Raw genomic sequence first — 21,711 nt, 5'->3', positions numbered from 1 at the left:
TCCCAAACCCAAAAAAGTACAGAAATGCCCCTAAATAACCCCAAACGACCCACCCGGTTTAATTTAAACAAAAAATGAATTATGCCAAAATAGCTATCGATTCGAAGGTCACGACCCTCAACATCGCATCCACACGTCTAATAAGAGATAAGGACACTTTTTAGAGAATCCCAAACCCAAAAGAGTATAGAAATGCCCCCAAATAACCCCAAACGACCCACCCGGTCTGGTTTAAACCGAAAATGAACATATGTCAAAATAGGTATCGATTGGAAGGTCATGACCCTCAAAAATGCATTCACCTGTCTAATAAGAGATAACGACACTTTTTAGAAAATACTAAACCCAAAAAAGTACAGAAATGCCCGTAAATAACCCCAAACGACCCACCCATGTCTGGTTTAAACCGAAAATGAACATATGTCGAAATAGGTATCAATTCGATGGTCACGACCCTCAACATCGCATCCACACGTCTAATAAGAGTTAAGGACACTTTTTAGAGAATCCCAAACCCAAAAAAGTACAGAAATGCCCCCAAATAACCCCAAACGACCCTCCCGGTCTGGTTTAAATAAAAAATGAACATATGCCAAAATATGTATCGATTCGAAGGTCACGACCCTCAACATCGCATCCACATGTATAATATGAGATAAGGACACTTTTTAGAAAATACCAAACCCAAAAAAGTACAGAAATGCCCCCAAATAACCCCAAACGACCCATCCAGTCTGGTTTAAACCGAAAATGAACTTATGTCAAAATGGCTATCGATTCGAAGGTCACGACCCTTAACATCGCATCCACACATCTAATAAGAGATAAGGACACTTTTTAGAAAATACCAAACCCAAAAAAGTACAGAAATGCTCCCAAATAACCCCAAACGACCCATCCAGTCAGGTTTAAATCGAAAATGAACTCATATTGAAATAGGTATCGATTCGAAGGTCACGACCCTCAACATCGCATCCACACGTCTAATAAGAGTTAAGGACACTTTTTAGAAAATCCCAAACTCAAAAAAGTACAGAAATGCCCCCAATTAACCCCGAACGACCCACCTGGTCTGGTTTAAATCGAAAATGGACATATGCTGAAATAGGTATCGATTCGAAGGTCACGACCCTCAACATCGCATCCACACGTCTAATAAGAGATAAGGACACTTTTTAGATAATACCAAACCCCAAAAAGTACAGAAATACCCCCAAATAACCCCAAACGACCCACCCGGTCTGGTTTAAACCGAAAATGAACATATGTCAAAATAGGTATCGATTCCAAGGTCACGACCCTCAACATCGCATCCACACGTCTAATTAGAGATAAGGGCACTTTTTTGAGAATCCCAAACCAAAAAAGTATAGAAATGTCCCCAAATAACTCCAAACGACCCACCCGGTCTGGTTTAAACCGAAAATGAACATATGTCGAAATACGTATTGATTCAAAGGTCACGACCCTCAACTTCGCATCCACACGTATAATAAGAGATAAGAACACCTTTTAGAGAATCCAAAACCCAAAAAAGTACAGAAATACCCCCAAATAACCCCAAACCACCCACCCGGTCTTGTTTAAACCAAAAATGAACATATGCCAAAATAGGTATCGATTCCAAGGTCACGACCCTCAACATCGCATCCACACGTCTAATTAGAGATAAGGGCACTTTTTTGAGAATCCCAAACCAAAAAAAGTATAGAAATGCCCCCAAATAACTCCAAACGACCCACCCGGTCTGGTTCAAATCGAAAATGAACATATGTCAAAATAGGTATCGATTCGAAGGTCACGACCCTCAACTTTGCATCCGCACCTCTAATAAGAGATAAGAACACCTTTTAGAGAATCCAAAACCCAAAAAAGTACAGAAATGCCCTTAAATAACCCCAAACGACACACCTGGTGTGTTTTAAACCAAAAATTAACATATGCCGAAATAGGTATCGATTCGAAGGTCACGACCCTCAACATCGCATCCACACGTCTAATAAGAGATAAGGACACTTTTTAGCAAATACCAAACCCCAAAAAGTACAGAAATGCCCCCCAAATAACCCCAAACGACCCACCCGGTCTGGTTTAAATCGAAAATGAACATATGTCAAAATAGGTATCGATTCAAGGTCATGACCCTCAACATCGCATCCACACGTCTAATAAGAGTTAAGGACACTTTTTAGAAAATCCCAAACCCAAAAAAGTACAGAAATGCCCCCAAATAACCCCAAACGACCCACCTGGTCTGGTTTAAACCGAAAATGAACATATGCTAAAATAGGTATCGATTCGAAGGTCACGACCCTCAACATTGCATCCACACATCTAATAAGAGATAAGGACACTTTTTAGAAAATCCCAAACCCAAAAAAGTACAGAAATGCCCCCAAATAACCCCAAATGACCCACCCAGTCTGGTTTAAACCGAAAATGAACATATGTCAAAATAGGTATCGATTCGAAGGTCAAGTCCCTCAACATCGCATCCCCACATTTAATAAGAGATAAGGACACTATTTAAAAAATACCAAACCCAAAAAAGTACAGAAATGCCCCCAAATAACCCCAAATGACCCACCCGGTCTGGTTTAAACCGAAAATGAACATATGTCGAAATAGGTATCGATTCCAAGGTCACGACCCTCAACATCGCATCCGCATGTCTAATTTGAGATAAGGGCATTTTTTTGAGAATCCCAAACCAAAAAAAGTACAGAAATGCCCCCAAATAACCCCAAACGACCCACCCGGTCTAGTTTAAACCGAAAATGAACATATGTCGAAATACGTATCGATTCGAAGGTCACGACCCTCAACATCGCATCCACATGTCTAATAAGAGATAAGGACACCTTTTAGAGAATCCCAAACCCAAAAAAGTACAGAAATGCCCCCAAATAACCCCAAACGACCCACCCGGTCTGGTTTAAATCGAAAATGAACATATGCCAAAATAGGTATCGATTCGAAGGTCATGACCCTCAACATCGCATCCACACGTCTAATAAGAGTTAAGGACACTTTTTAGAAAATCCCAAACCCAAAAAAAGTACAAAAATGCCCCCAAATAACCCCAAACGACCCACCCGGTCTGGTTTAAACCGAAAATGAACATATGTTGAAATAGGTATCGATTCAAAGGTCATGACCCTCAACATCGCATCCACACGTCTAATAAGAGATAAGGACACTTTTTAGAAAATCTCAAACCCAAAAAAAGTACAGAAATGCCCCCAAATAACCCCGAACGACCCACCTGGTCTGGTTTAAATCGAAAATGAACATATGTCAAAATAGGTATCGATTCGATGGTCACGACCCTCAACATCGCATCCACACGTCTAATAAGAGATAAGGACACTTTTTAGATAATACCAAACCCAAAAAAGTACAGAAATGCCCCCAAATAACCCCAAACGACCCACCCGATCTGGTTTAAACCAAAAATGAACATATGTCGAAATAGGTATCGATTCCAAGGTCACGACCCTCAACATCGCATCCACACGTCTAATTAGAGATAAGGGCACTTTTTTGAGAATCCCAAACCAAGAAAAGTACAGAAATGTACCCAAATAACTCCAAACGACCCACCCGGTCTGGTTCGGACCAAAAATGAACATATGTCAAAATAATTATCGATTCGAAGGTCATGACCCTCAACATCGCATCCACACGTCTAATAAGAGATAAGGAATCTTTTTAGAGAATCCCAAACCCAAAAAAGTACAGAAATGCCCCCAAATAACCCCAAACGACCCACCCGGTCTGTTTTAAACAAAAAATGAACATATGCCAAAATAGGTATCGATTCGAAGGTCACGACCCTCAACATCGCATCCACACGTCTAATAAGAGATAAGGACACTTTTTAGAAAATATCAAACCCAAAAAAGTATAGAAATGCCCCCAAATAACCCCAAACGACCCACCCGGTCTAGTTTAAATCGAAAATGAACATATGCCAAAATAGGTATCGATTCGAAGGTCACGACCCTCAACATCGCATCCACACGTCTAATAAGAGTTAAGGACACTTTTTAGAAAATCCCAAACCCAAAAAAGTACAGAAATGCCCCCAAATAACCCCAAATGACCCACCTGGTCTGGTTTAAACCAAAAATGAACATATGCTGAAATAGGTATCGATTCGAAGGTCACGACCCTCAACATCGTATCCACACGTCTAATAAGAGATAAGGACACTTTTTAGAACATAACAACCCAAAAAGGTACAGAAATGCCCCCAAATAACCCCAAACGACCCAATCAGTCTGGTTTAAACCAAAAATGAACATATGCCAAAATGGGTATCGATTCAAAGGTCACGACCCTCAACATCGCATCCACACGTCTAATAAGAGATAAGGACACTTTTTAAAAAATCCCAAACCCAAAAAAGTACAGAAATGCCCCCAAATAACCCCAAACGACCCACCCGGTCTGGTTTAAATTGAAAATGAACATATGTCGAAATAGGTATCGATTCAAAGGTCACGACCCTCAACATCGCATCCACACGTCTAATAAGAGATAAGGACACTTTTTTAAAAATCCCAAGCCCAAAAAGTATAGAAATGCCCCCAAATAACCCCAAACGACCCACCCGGTCTGGTTTAAACCGAAAATGAACATATGTTGAAATAGGTATCGATTCGAAGGTCACGACCCTCAACATCGCATCCACACGTCTAATTTCAGATAAGGGCACTTTTTTGAGAATCCCAAACCAAAAAAAGAACAGAAATTCCCCCAAATAACTCCTAAAAACCCACCCGGTCGGGTTCGGACCGAAAATGAACATATGTCGAATTACGTATCGATTCGAAGGTCACGACCCTCAACATCGCATCCACACGTCTAATAAGAGATAAGGACACCTTTTAGAGAATCCCAAAACCAAAAAAAGTACAGAAATGCCCCCAAATAACCCCAAACGACCCACCCGGACTAGTTTAAACCGAAAAATGAACATATGTCAAAATAGGTATCGTTTCAAAGGTCACGACCCTCAACATCGCATCCACATGTCTAATAAGAGATAAGGACACTTTTTAGAAAATGCCAAACCCAAAAAAGTAAAGAAATGCCCCGAAATACAAACGACCCACCCGGCTCCTGGTATAAACTCAAAATGAACGATGCCAAAATAGGTATCGATTCGAAGGTCATGACCCTCAACATCGCATCCACACGTCTAATAAGAGATAAGGACACTTTTTAGAAAATACCAAACCAAAAAAGTACAGAAATGCCCAAAAATCATCTCAAACGACCCTCCTGGTCGGTTTTAAAAAAATGAACATATGTCGAAATGAGTATCGATTCGAAGGTCATGACCCTCAACATCGTATCCACACGTCTAATAAGAGATAAGGACCATTTTTAGAAAATACCAAACAGAAAAGCCCCCAAATAACCCCAAACGACCCATCTAGTCTGGTTTAAACCAAAAATGAACATATGTTGAAATAGGTATCGATTCGAAGGTCACGACCCTCAACATCGCATCCACACGTCTAATAAGAGTTAAGGACACTTTTTAGAAAATACCAAACCCAAAAAAGTACAGAAATGCCCCCAAATAACCCCAAACGACCCTCCCAAGTCTGGTTTAAACCGAAAATGAACATATGCCAAAATAGGTATCGATTCGAAGGTCACGACCCTCAACATCGCATCCACACGTCTAATAAGAGATAAGGACACTTTTTAGAAAATACCAAACCCAAAAAAGTACAGAAATACCCCAAAATAACCCCAAACGACCCACCCGGTCTGGTTTAAACCGAAAATGAACATATGTTGAAATAGGTATCGATTCGAAGGTCACGACCCTCAACATCGCATCCACACGTCTAATAAGAGATAAGGACACTTTTTAGAGAATCCCAAACCCAAAAAGTACAGAAATGCCCCCAAATAACCCCAAACGACCCTCCCTGGTCTGGTTTAAATCGAAAATTAACATATGCCAAAATAGGTATCGATTCGAAGGTCACAACCCTCAACATCGCATCCACACGTCTAATAAGAGATAAGGACACTTTTTAGAAAATACCAAACCCAAAAAAGTACAGAAATGCCCCCAAATAACCCCAAACGACCCATCCAGTCTGGTTTAAACCGAAAATGAACTTATGTCAAAATGGCTATCGATTCGAAGGTCACGACCTGCAACATCGCATCCACACGTCTAATAAGAGATAAGGAGACTTTTTAGAAAATACCAAACCCAAAAAAGTACAGAAATGCCCCCAAATAACCCCAAACGACCCATCCAGGTCTGGTTTAAATCGAAAATGAACATATGTCAAAATAGGTATCGATTCGAAGGTCACGACCCTCAACATCGCATCCACACGTCTAATAAGAGTTAAGGACACTTTTTAGAAAATCCCAAACTCAAAAAAGTACAGAAATGCCCCCAATTAACCCCGAACGACCCACCTGGTCTGGTTTAAATCGAAAATGAACATATGCTGAAATAGGTATCGATTCGAAGGTCACGACCCTCAACATCGTATCCACATGTCTAATAAGAAATAAGGACACTTTGTAGATAATATCAAACCCCAAAAAGTACAGAAATACTCCCCCGAATAACCCCAAACGAGCTACCCAGACTGGTACAAACCGAAAATGAACATATGTCGAAATAAATATCGATTCCAAGGTCACGAAGGGCACTTTTTTGAGAATCCCAAACCAAAAAAAGAACAGAAATTCCCCCAAATAACTCCTAAAAACCCACCCGGTCGGGTTCGGACCGAAAATGAACATATGTCGAATTACGTATCGATTCGAAGGTCACGTCCCTAAACTTCGAATCCACACGTCTAATAAGAGATAAGGACACCTTTTAGAGAATCCGAAACCCAAAAAAGTACCGAAATGCCTTTAAATAACCCCAAACGACCCACCCGGTCTGTTTTAAATTGAAAATGAACAAATGCCAAAATAGGTATCGATTTGAAGGTCACGAACCTCAACAACGCATCCACACGCCTACTAAGAGATTAGGATACATTTTAGAAAATACCAAACCCAAAAAAGCTCAGAAAATGCCCCCAAATAACCCCAAACCACCCACCCGGTCTAGTTTAAATCGAAAATGAACATATGCCGAAATAGGTATCGATTCGAAGGTCATGACCCTCAACATCGCATCCACGCGTCTAATAAGAGTTAAGGACACTTTTTAGAAAATCTCAAACCCAAAAAAGTATAGAAAGGCCCCCAAATAACCCCGAACGACTGACCTGGTCGGGTTTAAACCGAAATTGAACATATGCTGAAATAGGTATCGCTTCGAAGGTCACGACCCACAACATCGCATCCACACGTCTAATAAGAGACATGGACACTTTTTAGAAAATACCAAACCCAAAAAGCTACAGAAATGCCCCCAAATAACACCAAACGACCCACCCGGACTAGTTTAAACCGAAAAATGAACATATGTCAAAATAGGTATCGTTTTAAAGGTCACGAGACTCAATATCGCACCCACATGTCTAATAAGAGATAAAGACACTTTTTAGAAAATGCCAAGCCCAAAAAAGTAAAGAAATGCCCCGAAATACAAACGACCCACCCGGTCTGGTATAAACTCAAAATGAACGTATGCCAAAATAGGTATCGATTCGAAGGTCATGACCCTCAACATCGTATCCACACGTCTAATAAGATATACGGACACTTTTTAGAAAATTCCAAACCAAAAAAGTACAGAAATGCCCAAAAATCATCTCAAACGACCCTCCTGGTCGGGTTTTAACAGAAAATGAACATATGCAGAAATGAGTATCGATTCGAAGGTCATGACCCTCAGCATCGTATCCACACGTCTAATAAGAGATAAGGACCATTTTTAGAAAATACCAAACAGAAAGGCCCTCAAACAACCCCATACGACCCACCCGGTCTGGTTTAAACCGAAAATGAACATATGTTGAAATAGGTATCAATTCGAAGGTCACGACCATCAACATCGCATCCACACGTCTAATAAGGGTTACGGATACCTTTTAGAAAATACCAAACCCAAAAAGTACGGAAATGCCCCAATATAATCCCGAACGACCCTCCCAAGTCTGGTTTAAACCGAAATTGAACATATGCCAAAATAGGTATCGATTCGAAGGTCACGACCCTCAACATCGCATCCACATGTATAATAAGAGAAAAGGACACTTTTTAAAAAATACCAAACCCAAAAAAGTACAGAAATACCCCAAAATAACCCCAAACGACCCATCCAGTCTGGTTTAAACCGAAAATAAACATATGTTGAAATAGGTATCGATTCAAACGTCACGATGCTCAACATCACATCCACCGGTCTAATAAAAGTTAAGGACACTTTTTAGAAAATCCCAAACTCAAAAATGTACAGAAATGCCCCCAAATAACCCTGAACGACCCACGTTGTCTGGTTTAAATCGAAAATAAACATATGCTGAAATAGGTATCGATTCGAAGGTCACGACCCTATACATCAAATCCACACGTCTAATAAGAGATAAGGACACTTTTCAGAAAATACCAATTCCAAAAAAGTACAAAAATGCCCCCAAATAACCCCCAACGACCCACCCGGTCTAGTTTAAACAAAAAATGAACATATGCCGAAATAGGTATCAATTCAAAGGTCACGACCCTCAACATCGCATCCACACGTCTAATAAGAGTTAAGGACACTTTTCAAAGAATCCCAAACCCAAAAAAGTACAGAAATGCCCCCAAATAACCCCAAACGACCCTCCCAGTCTGGTTTCAATCGAAAATTAACATATGCCGAAATATGTATCGATTCGAAGGTCACAACCCTCAACATCGCATCCACACGTATAATATGAGATAAGGACACTTTTTAGAAAATACCAAACCCAAAAAAGTGTAGAAATGCCCCCAAATAACCCCAAACGACCCATCCATTCTGGTTTAAATCGAAAATGAACTTATGTCAAAATGGCTATCGATTCGAAGGTCACGACCCTTAACATCGCATCCACAAATCTAATAAGAGATAAGGACACTTTTTAGAAAATACCAAACTTAAAAAAATACAGAAATGCTCCCAAGTAACCCCAAACGACCCATCCAGTCTGGTTTAAATCGAAAATGAACTCATATTGAATTAGGTATGGATTCGAAGGTCACGACCCTCAACATCGCATCCACACCTCTAATAAGAGTTAAGGACACTTTTTAGAAAATCCCAAATTCAAAAAAGTACAGAAATGCCCCCAATTAACCCCGAACGACCCACCTGGTCTGGTTTAAATCGAAAATAGACATATGCTGAAATAGGTATCGATTCGAAGGTCACGACCCTCAACATCGTATCCACATGTCTAATAAGAAATAAGGACACTTTGTAGATAATATCAAACCCCAAAAAGTACAGAAATACTCCCCCGAATAACCCCAAACGAGCTACCCAGACTGGTACAAACCGAACATGAACATATGTCGAAATAAATATCGATTCCAAGGTCACGACCCTCAACATCGCATCCACACGTCTAATTAGAGATAAGGGCACTTTTTTGAGAATCCCAAATCAAAAAAAGGAAAGAAATGCCCCCAAATAACTCCAAACGACCCACCCGGTCTGGTTCGGACAAAAAATGAACATATGTCAAAATACGTATTGAATCGAAGGTCACGACCCTCAACTTTGCATCCACACATCTAATAAGAGATAAGAACACCTTTTAGAGAATCCAAAATCCAAAAAAGTACAGAACAGCCCTTAAATAACCCCAAACGACACACCTGGTCTCTTTTAAACCAAAAATGAACATATGCCGAAATAGGTATTGATTCCAAGGTCACGACCCTCAACATCGCATCCACATGTCTAACAAATGATAGGGACACTTTTTAGAAAATACCAAACCCCAAAAAGTACAAAAATGCCCCCAAATAACTCCAAACGTCCCACCCGGTGTAGTTTAAATAGAAAATGAACATATGCCGAATTAGGTATCGATTCGAAGGTCATGACCCTCAACATCGCATCCACACGTCTAGTAAGAGTTAAGGACACTTTTTAGAAAATCCCAAACCCAAAAAAGTACAGAAATGCCCCCAAATAACCCCTAACAACCCACCTGGTCTGGTTTAAATCGAAAATGAACATATGCTGAAATAGGTATCGCTTCGAAGGTCGCGACCCTCAATATCGCATCAACACATCTAATAAGAGATAAACACACTTTTTAGAAAATAACAACCCAAAAAAGTACTGAAATGCCCCCAAATAACCCCAAACGACCCACCCAGTCTGGTTTAAAACAAAAATGAACATATGCCAAAATGGGTATCGATTCAAAGGTCACGACCCTCAACATCGCATCCACACATCTAATAAAAGATAAGGACACTATTTAAAAAATACCAAACCCAAAAAAGTACAGAAATGCCCCCAAACAACCCCATACGACCCACCCGATCTGGTTCAAATAAAAAATGAACATATGTCGAAATAGGTATCAATTTGAAGGTCACGACCCTCAACATCGCATCCACACGTCTAATAAGTAATACAGACACTTTTTTTAAAATACCAAACCAAAAAAGTACATAAATGCCCCAAAATCATCTCAAACGACCCACCCGATCAGGTTTAAACCGAAAATGAACATATGCCGAAATGGGTATCGATTCAAAGGTCACGACCCGCAACATCTCATCCACATGTCTAATAAGAGATAAGGACACTTTTTAGAAAATACCAAACCCAAAAAAGTACTGAAATTCCCCCAAACAACCCCATACGACCCACCCGGTCTGGTTTAAATCGAAAATGAACATATGTCAAAATAGGCATCAATTCGAAGGTCACGACCCTCAACATCGCATCCACACGTCTAATATGAGTTAAGAACACTTTTTAGAAAATACCAACCCCAAGAAAGTACAAAAATGCCCCCAAATAACCCCAATACGACCCATCCAGTCTGGTTTAAACCGAAAATAAACATATGTCGAAATAGGTATCGATTCGAAGGCCATGACCCTCAACATCATATCCACACATCTAATAAGGGATAAGGACACTTTTTAAAAAATTCCATGCCCAAAAAAGTAAAGAAATGCCCCAAAAAAACCCCAAACAACCCACCTGGTCTGGTTTAAACAAAAAATACACATATGTCGAAATAGGTATCGATTCGAAGGTCACAACCCTCAACATCGCATCCCCACATCTAATACGAGATAAGGACACTTTTTAGAAAATCTCAAGCCCAAAAAAGTAGTGAAATAGCCCCAAATAACCCCAAACGACCCACCCGGTCTGGTTTAAATCGAAAATAAACATATGTCCAAATAGGTATCGATTCGAATGTCACGACCTTCAACATCGCATCCACATATCTAATAAATGATAAGGACACTTTTTAGAAAATCCCAAGCTCGAAAAAGTACAGAAATGCCCCTAAAAAACCCCAAATGATCCACCCAATCTGGTTTAAACCAAAAATGAACATAAGCCGAAATAGGTATCGATTCAAAAGTCATGACACTAAAAAACACATCCACATGTCTAATAAGGGATAACGACACTTTTTAGAAAATACTAAACCCAAAAAAGTATAGAAATGCCCCCTAATAACTCCAAACGACCCACCCAATCTGGTTTAAATCAAAACAGAACATATGCCGAAAAAGGTATCGATTCAAAGGTCACGACCCTCAACATCGCATCCACACGTCTAATAAGAGATAAGGACACTTTTTAGAAAATCCCAAGCCCAAAAAAGTATAGAAATGCCCCCAAACAACCCCATACGACCCACCCGGTCTGGTTTAAAATGAAAATGAACATATGTCGAAATAGGTATCAATTCGAAGGTCACGACCATCAACATCGCATCCACACGTCTAATAAGGGTTACGGATACCTTTTAGAAAATACCAAACCCAAAAAAAATGGAAATGCCCCAATATAACCCCGAACGACCCTCCCAAGTCTGGTTCAAACCGAAATTGAACATATGCCAAAATAGGTATCGATTCGAAGGTCACGACCCTCAACATCGCATCCACATGTATAATAAGAGAAAAGGACACTTTTTAAAAAATACCAACCCCATAAAAGTACAGAAATATCCCAAAATAACCCCAAACGACCCATCCAGTCTGGTTTAAACCGAAAATAAACATATGTTGAAATAGGTATCAATTCAAACGTCACGATGCTCAACATCACATCCACCGGTCTAATAAAAGTTAAGGACAGTTTTTAGAAAATCCCAAACTCAAAAATGTACAGAAATGCCCCCAAATAACCCCGAACGACCCACGTGGTCTGGTTTAAATCGAAAATGAACATATGCTGAAATAGGTATCGATTCGAAGGTCATGACCCTATACATCGCATCCACACGTCTAATAAGAGATAAGGACACTTTTCAAAAAATACCAATTCCAAAAAAGTACAGAAATGCCCCCAAATAACCCCCAACGACCCACCCGGTCTAGTTTAAACAAAAAATGAACATATGCCGAAATAGGTATCAATTCAAAGGTCACGACCCTCAACATCGTATCCACACGTCTAATAAGAGTTAAGGACACTTTTCAGAGAATCCCAAACCCAAAAAAGTACAGAAATGCCCCCAAATAACCCCAAACGACCCTCCCAGTCTGGTTTCAATCGAAAATGAACATATGCCAAAATATGTATCGATTCGAAGGTCACAACCCTCAACATCGCATCCACATGTATAATATGAGATAAGGACACTTTTTAGAAAATACCAAACCCAAAAAAGTGTAGAAATGCCCCCAAATAACCCCAAACGACCCATCCATTCTGGTTTAAACCGAAAATGAACTTATGTCAAAATGGCTATCGATTCGAAGGTCACGACACTTAACATTGCATCCACAAATCTAATAAGAGATAAGGACACTTTTTAGAAAATACCAAACTTAAAAAAATACAGAAATGCTCCCAAGTAACCCCAAACGACCCATCCAGTCTGGTTTAAATTGAAAATGAACTCATATTGAATTAGGTATGGATTCGAAGGTCACGACCCTCAACATCGCATCCACACCTCTAATAAGAGTTAAGGACACTTTTTAGAAAATCCCAAATTCAAAAAAGTACAGAAATGCCCCCAATTAACCCCGAACGACCCACCTGGTCTGGTTTAAATCGAAAATAGACATATGCTGAAATAGGTATTGATTCGAAGGTCACGACCCTCAACATCGTATCCACGTCTAATAAGAAATAAGGACACTTTGTAGATAATATCAAACCCCAAAAAGTACAGAAATACTCCCCCGAATAACCCCAAACGAGCTACCCAGACTGGTACAAACCGAAAATGAACATATGTCGAAATAGATATCGATTCCAAGGTCATGACCCTCAACATCGCATCCACACGTCTAATTAGAGATAAGGGCACTTTTTTGAGAATCCCAAATCAAAAAAAGGAAAGAAATGCCCCCAAATAACTCCAAACGCCCACCTGGTCTGGTTCGAACAAAAAATGAACATATGTCAAAATACGTATTGAATCGAAGGTCACGACCCTCAACTTTGCATCCACACATCTAATAAGAGATAAGAACACCTTTTAGAGAATCCAAAATCCAAAAAAGTACAGAAAAGCCCTTAAATAACCCCAAACGACACACCTGGTCTATTTTAAACCAAAAATGAACATATGCCGAAATAGGTATCGATTCGAAGGTCACGACCCTCAACATCGCATCCACATGTCTAACAAATGATAGGGACACTTTTTAGAAAATACCAAACCCCAAAAAGTACAAAAATGCCCCCAAATAACTCCAAACGTCCCACCCGGTGTAGTTTAAATCGAAAATGAACATATGCCGAATTAGGTATCGATTCGAAGGTCATGACCCTCAACATCGCATCCACACATCTAGTAAGAGTTAAGGACACTTTTTAGAAAATCCCAAACCCAAAAAAGTATAGAAATGCCCCCAAATAAGCCCTAACGACCCACCTGGTCTGGTTTAAATAGAAAATGAACATATGTTGAAATAGGTATCGCTTCGAAGGTCGCGACCCTCAACATCGCATCAACACATCTAATAAGAGATAAACACACTTTTTAGAAAATAACAACCCAAAAAAGTACTGAAATGCCCCCAAATAACCCCAAACGACCCACCCAGTCTGGTTTAAACCAAAAATGAACATATGCCAAAATGGGTATCGATTCAAAGGTCATGACCCTCAACATCGCATCCACACATCTAATAAAAGATAAGGACACTTTTAAAAAAATACCAAACCCAAAAAAGTACAGAAATGCCCCCAAACAACCCCATACGACCCACCCGATCAGGTTCAAATAAAAAATGAACATATGTCGAAATAGGTATCAATTCGAAGGTCACGACCCTCAACATCGCATCCACACGTCTAATAAGTAATACAGACACTTTTTTTAAAATACCAAACCAAAAAAGTACATAAATGCCCCAAAATCATCTCAAACGACCCACCCGATCGGGTTTAAACCGAAAATGAACATATGCCAAAATGGGTATCGATTCAAAGGTCACGACCCGCAACATCTCATCCACATGTCTAATAAGAGATAAGGACACTTTTTAGGGGGCCTCACCCACACGGCCAGACTGCAACTTTTGGAATTAACGAACTTTGTGGATACCAAGTTACCTATCCGGTATCTAAGTGTTCCTCTCATTGCTCGAAAGCTGGCTTTTGCAGATTGTTCTTCCATTTTGGATCGAGTGAGGAGTAGGCTTCATGGTTGGAAAGCTCGGCTCTTATCCTTTGCAGGGCGGCTTCAACTTTTAAGCTCTGTTCTTCAAGGCTGCTACATTTACTGGTCAGGGATTTTTGGGCTGCCTGGAGCTCTAAAGAATAAGCTGGAATCCATCTTCTCCAACTTCCTTTGGTCTGGCCCGTCTCTTGATCGTAAGGTACATTACATCTCTTGGGATAAGATTTGCAAATCTAAGGCTGAAGGGGGCCTTGGTATTAAGAGAATTTCTGATATGAATATTGCAGGGATTTTAAACAAATTTGGTGGATTGCCTCTAAGAAAGACAGTCTTTGGGTTAGGTGGGTCAATACCCGCTACCTAAAGAAAGATTCTATTTGGACTGCAAAGATCCCCCAAAATTGCTCTTGGGTTTGGCGGAAAGTCCTCAAATTTAGAGATCAGGTTGAGCCACATATCCATCATATTTTTGGGAATGGCCAAGCTACTAGACTTTGGTTGGATAATTGGCATCCTAAAGGGGTTTTGATTAAAAGATATGGAGATCGGATCCGTTATGATGCCGGTTCTCACCGGCTTGCCTTGGTTTCAGACTTTATTAGGGATGGCCATTGGCATCTGCCCCCTCAGGGTTCTTTTGATCTGATAACTATTTCGAGGGATCTCCCTAGTATTCCTATTGTGAGTGGTGAGGAGGATCTTATTGTTTGGAAGGAAACTTCTAATGGTCTCTTTTCTACCAAGTCGGCTTGGGATCTTATTAGAAGTAGTGCAACAATGATGGATTGGAATAAGCTTGTTTGGTTTCCTGGTTTTTTTCCTAGGCACTCTTGTACTACCTGGAGGTGCCTAATGGGGAGGGTTGCCAACTAAAGACCAACTCATTAGAAGGAATATTGCTGTAGGATAGAATTGCGTCCTGTGTTGGGGAGGTTTGGAGAGCCATGCCCATCTCTTCTTTGCCTGTCCCTTTTCTAATACCATTTGGGATAGGGTTAGCTCTATGTGTTCTATCAATGGCAAAGGACCTGCTACCCTGACTGATGTGGTCAATTGGCTTTCTCATGTGGTTTGTGCTAAAGATAAGATGGATTTTATTCCCAAGCTTGCTTTTTGTGCCACGATTTATCATGTTTGGTGGGAGAGGAATCGACGGCTCTTTAGTAATCAGTCAAGGTCTTATGATAAGATCATTCAAGACATCAAATTTGATGTTTCCACTAAAGGTTCTCAATGTTGTTTATCCCTTATTGGACGTGTGGATGCGATGTTGAGGGTTGTGACCTCCGAATCGATACCTATTTCGGCATATGTTCTTTTTCGGTTTAAACCAGACCGGGTGAGTCGTTTGGGGTTGTTAGGGGGCATTTCTGTACTTTTTTGTGTTTCGTATTTTCTAAAAAGTGTCCTTATCGCTTATTAGACGCGTGGATACGATGTTGAGGGTCGTGACCTTCGAATCGATACCTATTTCGGCATATATTCATTTTCGGTTAAAACCAGAACGGGTGGGTCGTTTGGGGTTATTTGGGGACATTTGTGTACTTTTTTGTGGATGTTATTTTCTAAAAAGTGTCCTTATCCCTTATTGGACTTGTGGATGCGATGTTGAGGGTTGTGACCTCCGAATCGATACATATTTTGGCATATGTTCTTTTTCGGTTTAAACCAGACTGGGTGGGTCGTTTTGGGTTATTTGGCTGCATTTCTTTATTTTTGTGGGTTTGGTATTTTCTAAAATGTTTCCTTATCTCTTATTACACATGTGGATGCGATGTTGCGGGTCGTGACCTTCAAATTGATACCTATTTTGGCATATGTTCATTTTTTATTTAAACTAGTCCGAGTGGGTCGTTTGGGGTTATTTGGGGGCATTTCTGTACTCTTTTTGGTTTGGTATTTTCTAAAAAGTGTCCTTATCTCTTATTAGATGTGTGGATGTGATGTTGAGGGTCGTGACCATCGAATCTATACCTATTTTGGCAAATGTAATTATCGGTTTAAACCAAATCGAGTGGGTCATTTGGGGTTATTTGAAGGCATTTCTATACTTTTTTGGGCTTGAGCTTTTCTTTAAGGTGTCCTTATCTCTTATTGGAGATGTGGATGTGATGTTGATGGTCGTGACCTTCGAATTGATACCTATTTTGACATGTGTTCATTTTCGATTTAAACCAGACCGGGTGGTGGGTCGTTTGGGGTTATTTGGGGGCATTTCTATACTTTTTTGGGTTTGGGATTCTCTAAAAAGTGTCCTTAACTCTTATTAGACTTGTGGATACGATGTTAAGGGTCGTGACCTTCGAATTGATACTTATTTCGGCATATGTTCATTTTGGTTTAAACCAGACCGGGTGGGTCGTTGGGGGTTATTTGGGGGCATTTCTGTACGTTTTTGGAATTGGTATTTTCTAAAAAGTGTCCTTATCTCTTATTAGAGGTGTGGATACGATGTGGAGGGTCGTGTCCTTCGAATCGATGCCTATTTCAGCATATGTTCATTTTCGATTTAAACCAGACCAGGTGGGTCGTTCGGGGTTATTTGGGGGCATTTCTGTACATTTTTGAGTTTGGGATTTTCTAAAAAGTGTCCTTAACTTTTTTTAGACCGGTGGATGTGATGTTGAGCGTCGTGATGTTTGAATCGATACCTATTTCAACTTATGTTTATTTTCGATTTAAACCAGACTGGATGGGTCGTTTGGGGTTATTTGGGGGCATTTCTGTACTTTTTTGGGTTTGGTATTTTCTAAAAAGTGTCCTTTTCCCTTATTATACTTGTGGATGCGATGTTGAGGGTCGTGACCTTCGAATCGATACCTATTTCAGTATATGTTAATTTTCGATTTAAACCAAACCAGGTGGGTCGTTCGGGGTTATTTGGGGGCATTTCTGTACATTTTTGAGTTTGGGATTTTCTAAAAAGTGTCCTTAACTTTTATTAGACCGGTGGATGTGATGTTGAGCATCGTGACATTTGAATATATACCTATTCCAACATATGTTTATTTTCAGTTTAAACCAGACTAGATGGGTCGTTTGGGGTTATTTGGGGGCATTTCTGTACTTTTTTGGGTTTGGTATTTTCTAAAAAGTGTCCTTTTCTCTTATTATACATGTGGATGCGATATTGAGGGTCGTAACCTTCGGATCGATACCTATTTTGGCATATGTTCAATTTCGATTTAAACCAGACTTGGGAGGGTCGTTTGGGATTATTTGGGTGTATTTCTGTACTTTTTGGGTTTGGTATTTTCTAAAAGGTGTCCGTAACTCTTATTAGACGTGTGGATGTGATGTTGACGGTCGTGACCTTCGAATTGATACCTATTTTGACATATGTTCATTTTCGATTTAAACCAGACCGGGTGGGTCATATGGGGTTGTTTGAGGGCATTTTTGTACTTTTTTGGGTTTGGTATTTTCTAAAATGGTCCTTATCTCTTATTAGACGTGTGGATGCGATGTTGAGGGTCGTGACCTTCGAATCGATACCTATTTTGGCATATGTTCATTCACGGTTTAAACCAGATCGGGTGGGTCGTGTGGGGTTATTTGGGGGCATTTCTGTACTTTTTTGGGTTTGTTATTTTCCAAATAGTATCCTTATCTCTTATTAGACATGTGGATGCGATGTTGAGGGTCGTGACCTTCGAAGCGAAATCTATTTTAGCATATGTTCATTTTCGGTTTAAACCAGACTGGATGGGTCGTTCGGGGTTATTTGGGGGCATTTCTTTACTTTTTTGGGTTTGGGATTTTCTAAAAAGTGTCCTTAACTCTTACTAGACGTGTGGATGCGATGTTGAGGGTCATGACCTTCAAATCGATACCTAATTCGGAATATGTTCATTTTCGATTGAAACAAGATCGGGTGGGTCGTTTTGGGTTATTTGGGGGTCTTTCTATACTTTTTGAGGTTTGGTATTTTCTAAAAAGTGTCCCTATCTCTTGTTAGACGTGTGGATGCGATGTTGAGGGTCGAGACCTTCGAATCGATACCTATTTCAGCATATGTTCATTTTTGGTTTAAAATAGACCGGGTGTGTCGTTTGGGGTTATTTAAGGGCATTTCTATACTTTTTTGGGTTTCGGATTCTCTAAAAGTTGTCCTTAACTCTTATTAGACGTGTGGAAGAAAAGTTGCGGGTCATGACGTTCGAATTAATACGTATTTCGACATATGTTCATTTTCGGTCCGAACCAGACCGGGTGGGTTGTTTGGAGTTATTTGGGGGCATTTCTGTACTTTTTTTTATTTGGGATTCTCAAAAAAGTGCCCTTATCTCTAGTTAGACGTGTGGATGCGATGTTGAGGGTTGTGACCTTGGAATCGATATCTATTTCGACATATGTTCATTTTCGGTCTACACCACTCTGGGAGGGTCGTTTGGGGTTATTTGGGGGTTTTTCTGCACTTTTTTGGGTTTGGGATTCTCTAAAAAGTGTCCTTAACACTTATTAGACGTGTGGATGCGATGTTGAGGTTCGTGACCTACGAAGCGATACATATTTTGGCATATGTTCATTTTCGATTTAAACCAGACCGGGAGGGTCGTTTGGGATTATTTGGGGGCATTTCTGTACTTTTTTGGGTTTGGGATTCTCTAAAAAGTTTCCTTAACTCTTATTAGACGTGTGGGTGCGATGTTGTGGGTCGTGAACATTGAATTGATACCTATTTCGACATATGTTTATTTTCGGTTTAAACTAGACATGGGTGGGTTGTTTGGGGTTATTTGCGGGCATTTCTGTACTTTTCTTGGTTTGGTATTATCTAAAAGTGTCCTTAACTCTTATTAGACATGTGGGTGCGATGTTGAGGGTCGCGACTTTCGAATCGATACCTATTTCAACATAGGTTCATTTTCGGTTGAATCTTGATCGGATGGGTCGTTGGGAGTTATTTATGGGCATTTCTTTACTTTTTTGGGGTTGGTATTTTCTAAAAAGTCTCCTCATCTCTTATTGTACATGTGGATGCGATGTTGAGGGTTGTGACCTTCGAAACCATACCCATGTCAGCATATGTTCATTTTCGATTTAAACCAGACCGGGAAGGTCGTTTAGGGTTATTTGGGGGCATTTCTGTACTTTTTTGGGTTTGGGATTCTTTAAAAAGTGTCCATAACTCTTATTAGACGTGTGGATGTGATGTTGAGGGTCGTGACCTTCGAATTGAAACCTATTTCGGCATTTGTTCATTTTCGGTTTAAACCCGACCGGGTGGGTGGTTTGGGGTTACTTGAGGGCATTTCTATACTTTTTTGGGTTTGGTATTTTCTAAAAAGTGTCCTTATCTCTTATTAGACTTGTGGATGCGATGTTGAGGTTAGTGACCTTCGAATCGATACCTATTTTGGCATATATTCATTTTCGGTTTAAAACAGACTAGGTAGTTCGTTTGGGGTTATTTAAGGGGATTTCTACACTTTTTTGAGTTTCGGATTCTCGAAAAGGTGTCCATATCTATTATTAGACATGTGGATGCGAAGTAGAGGGCCGTGACCTTCGAATCGATACGTATTTTGACATATGTTCATTTTTTATCCAAACCAGACCGTGTGGGTCGTTAGGAGTTATTTGGGGGCATTTTTGTACTTTTTTTTGGTTTGGGATGCTCAAAAAAGTGCCCTTATCTCTAATTAGACGTGTGGATGCGATGTTGAGGGTCATGACCTTGGAATCGATACCTATTTCGATATATGTTCATTTTCTATTTAAACTAGACCGGGTGGGTCGTTTAAGGTTATTTGGGGGCATTTCTGTACTTTTTGGGGTTTGGTATTATCTAAAAAGTGTCCTTATCTCTTATTAAATGTGGGGATGCGATGTTGAGGGTCGTGACCTTCGAATCGATACCTATTTCTGCATATGTTCATTCTCGGTTTAAACCAGACTGGGTGGGTCGTTTGGGGTTATTGGGGGCCATTTCTGTACTTTTTGGAGTTTGTTATTTTCTAAAAAGTGTGTTTATCTCTTATTAGATGTGTGGATGCGATGTTGAGGGTCGTGACCTTCGAAGCGATACCTCTTTCAGCATATGTTCATTTTCGGTTGAAACCGGACCAGGTGGGTCGTTCAGGGTTATTTGGGGGCATTTCCGTACTTTTTTGGGTTTGGGATTTTCTAAAAAGTGTCCTTAACTCTTACTAGATGTGTGGATGTGATGTTGAGGGTCATGACCTTCGAATCGATACCTAATTCGGCATATGTTCATTTTCGATTTAAACAAGACCAGGTGGGTCGTTTGGGTTTATTTGGGGGCATTTCTATGCTTTTTGGGGTTTGGTATTTTCTAAAAAGTGTCCCTATCTCTTATTAGACGTGTGGATGCGAGGTTGAGGGTCGTGACCTTCGAATTGATACCCACTTCGGCATATGTACATTTTCGGTTTAAACCCGACCGGGTGGGTCGTTTGAGATGATTTTGGGGCATTTCTGTACTTTTTTGGTTTGGTATTTTCTAAAAAGTGTCCGTATCTCTTATTAGACGTGTGGATACGATGTTCAGGGTCGTGACCTTCGAATCGATACCTATTTCGACATATGTTCATTTTCAGTTTAAACTAGACCGGGTGGGTCGTTTAGGGTTATTTCGGGGCATTCTGTACTATTTTGGGCTTGGGATTTTTTAAAAAGTGTCTTTATCTCTTATTAGACGTGTGGGTGCGATGTTGAGTGTCGTGACCTTCGAAACAATACCTATGTTGACATATGTTCAGTTTCGGTTTAAACTAGACCGGGTGGGTCGTTTGGTGTTATTCACGGGCATTTCTATAGTTTCTTGGGTTTGGTATTTTCTAATAAGTGTCCGTGTCTCTTATCAGACGTGTGGATGTGATGTTGAGGGTCGTGAGCTTCGAAGCGACACCTATTTCAGCATATGTTCATTTTCGGTTTAAACCAGACCAGGTGGGTCCTTCGGGGTTATTTGGGGGCATTT

This window comes from Telopea speciosissima, chromosome 9, assembly GCF_018873765.1.
Source record: "Telopea speciosissima isolate NSW1024214 ecotype Mountain lineage chromosome 9, Tspe_v1, whole genome shotgun sequence".
In the NCBI taxonomy this organism is placed as follows: domain Eukaryota; kingdom Viridiplantae; phylum Streptophyta; class Magnoliopsida; order Proteales; family Proteaceae; genus Telopea; species Telopea speciosissima.
Note: the sequence above shows the minus strand (reverse complement) of the source record.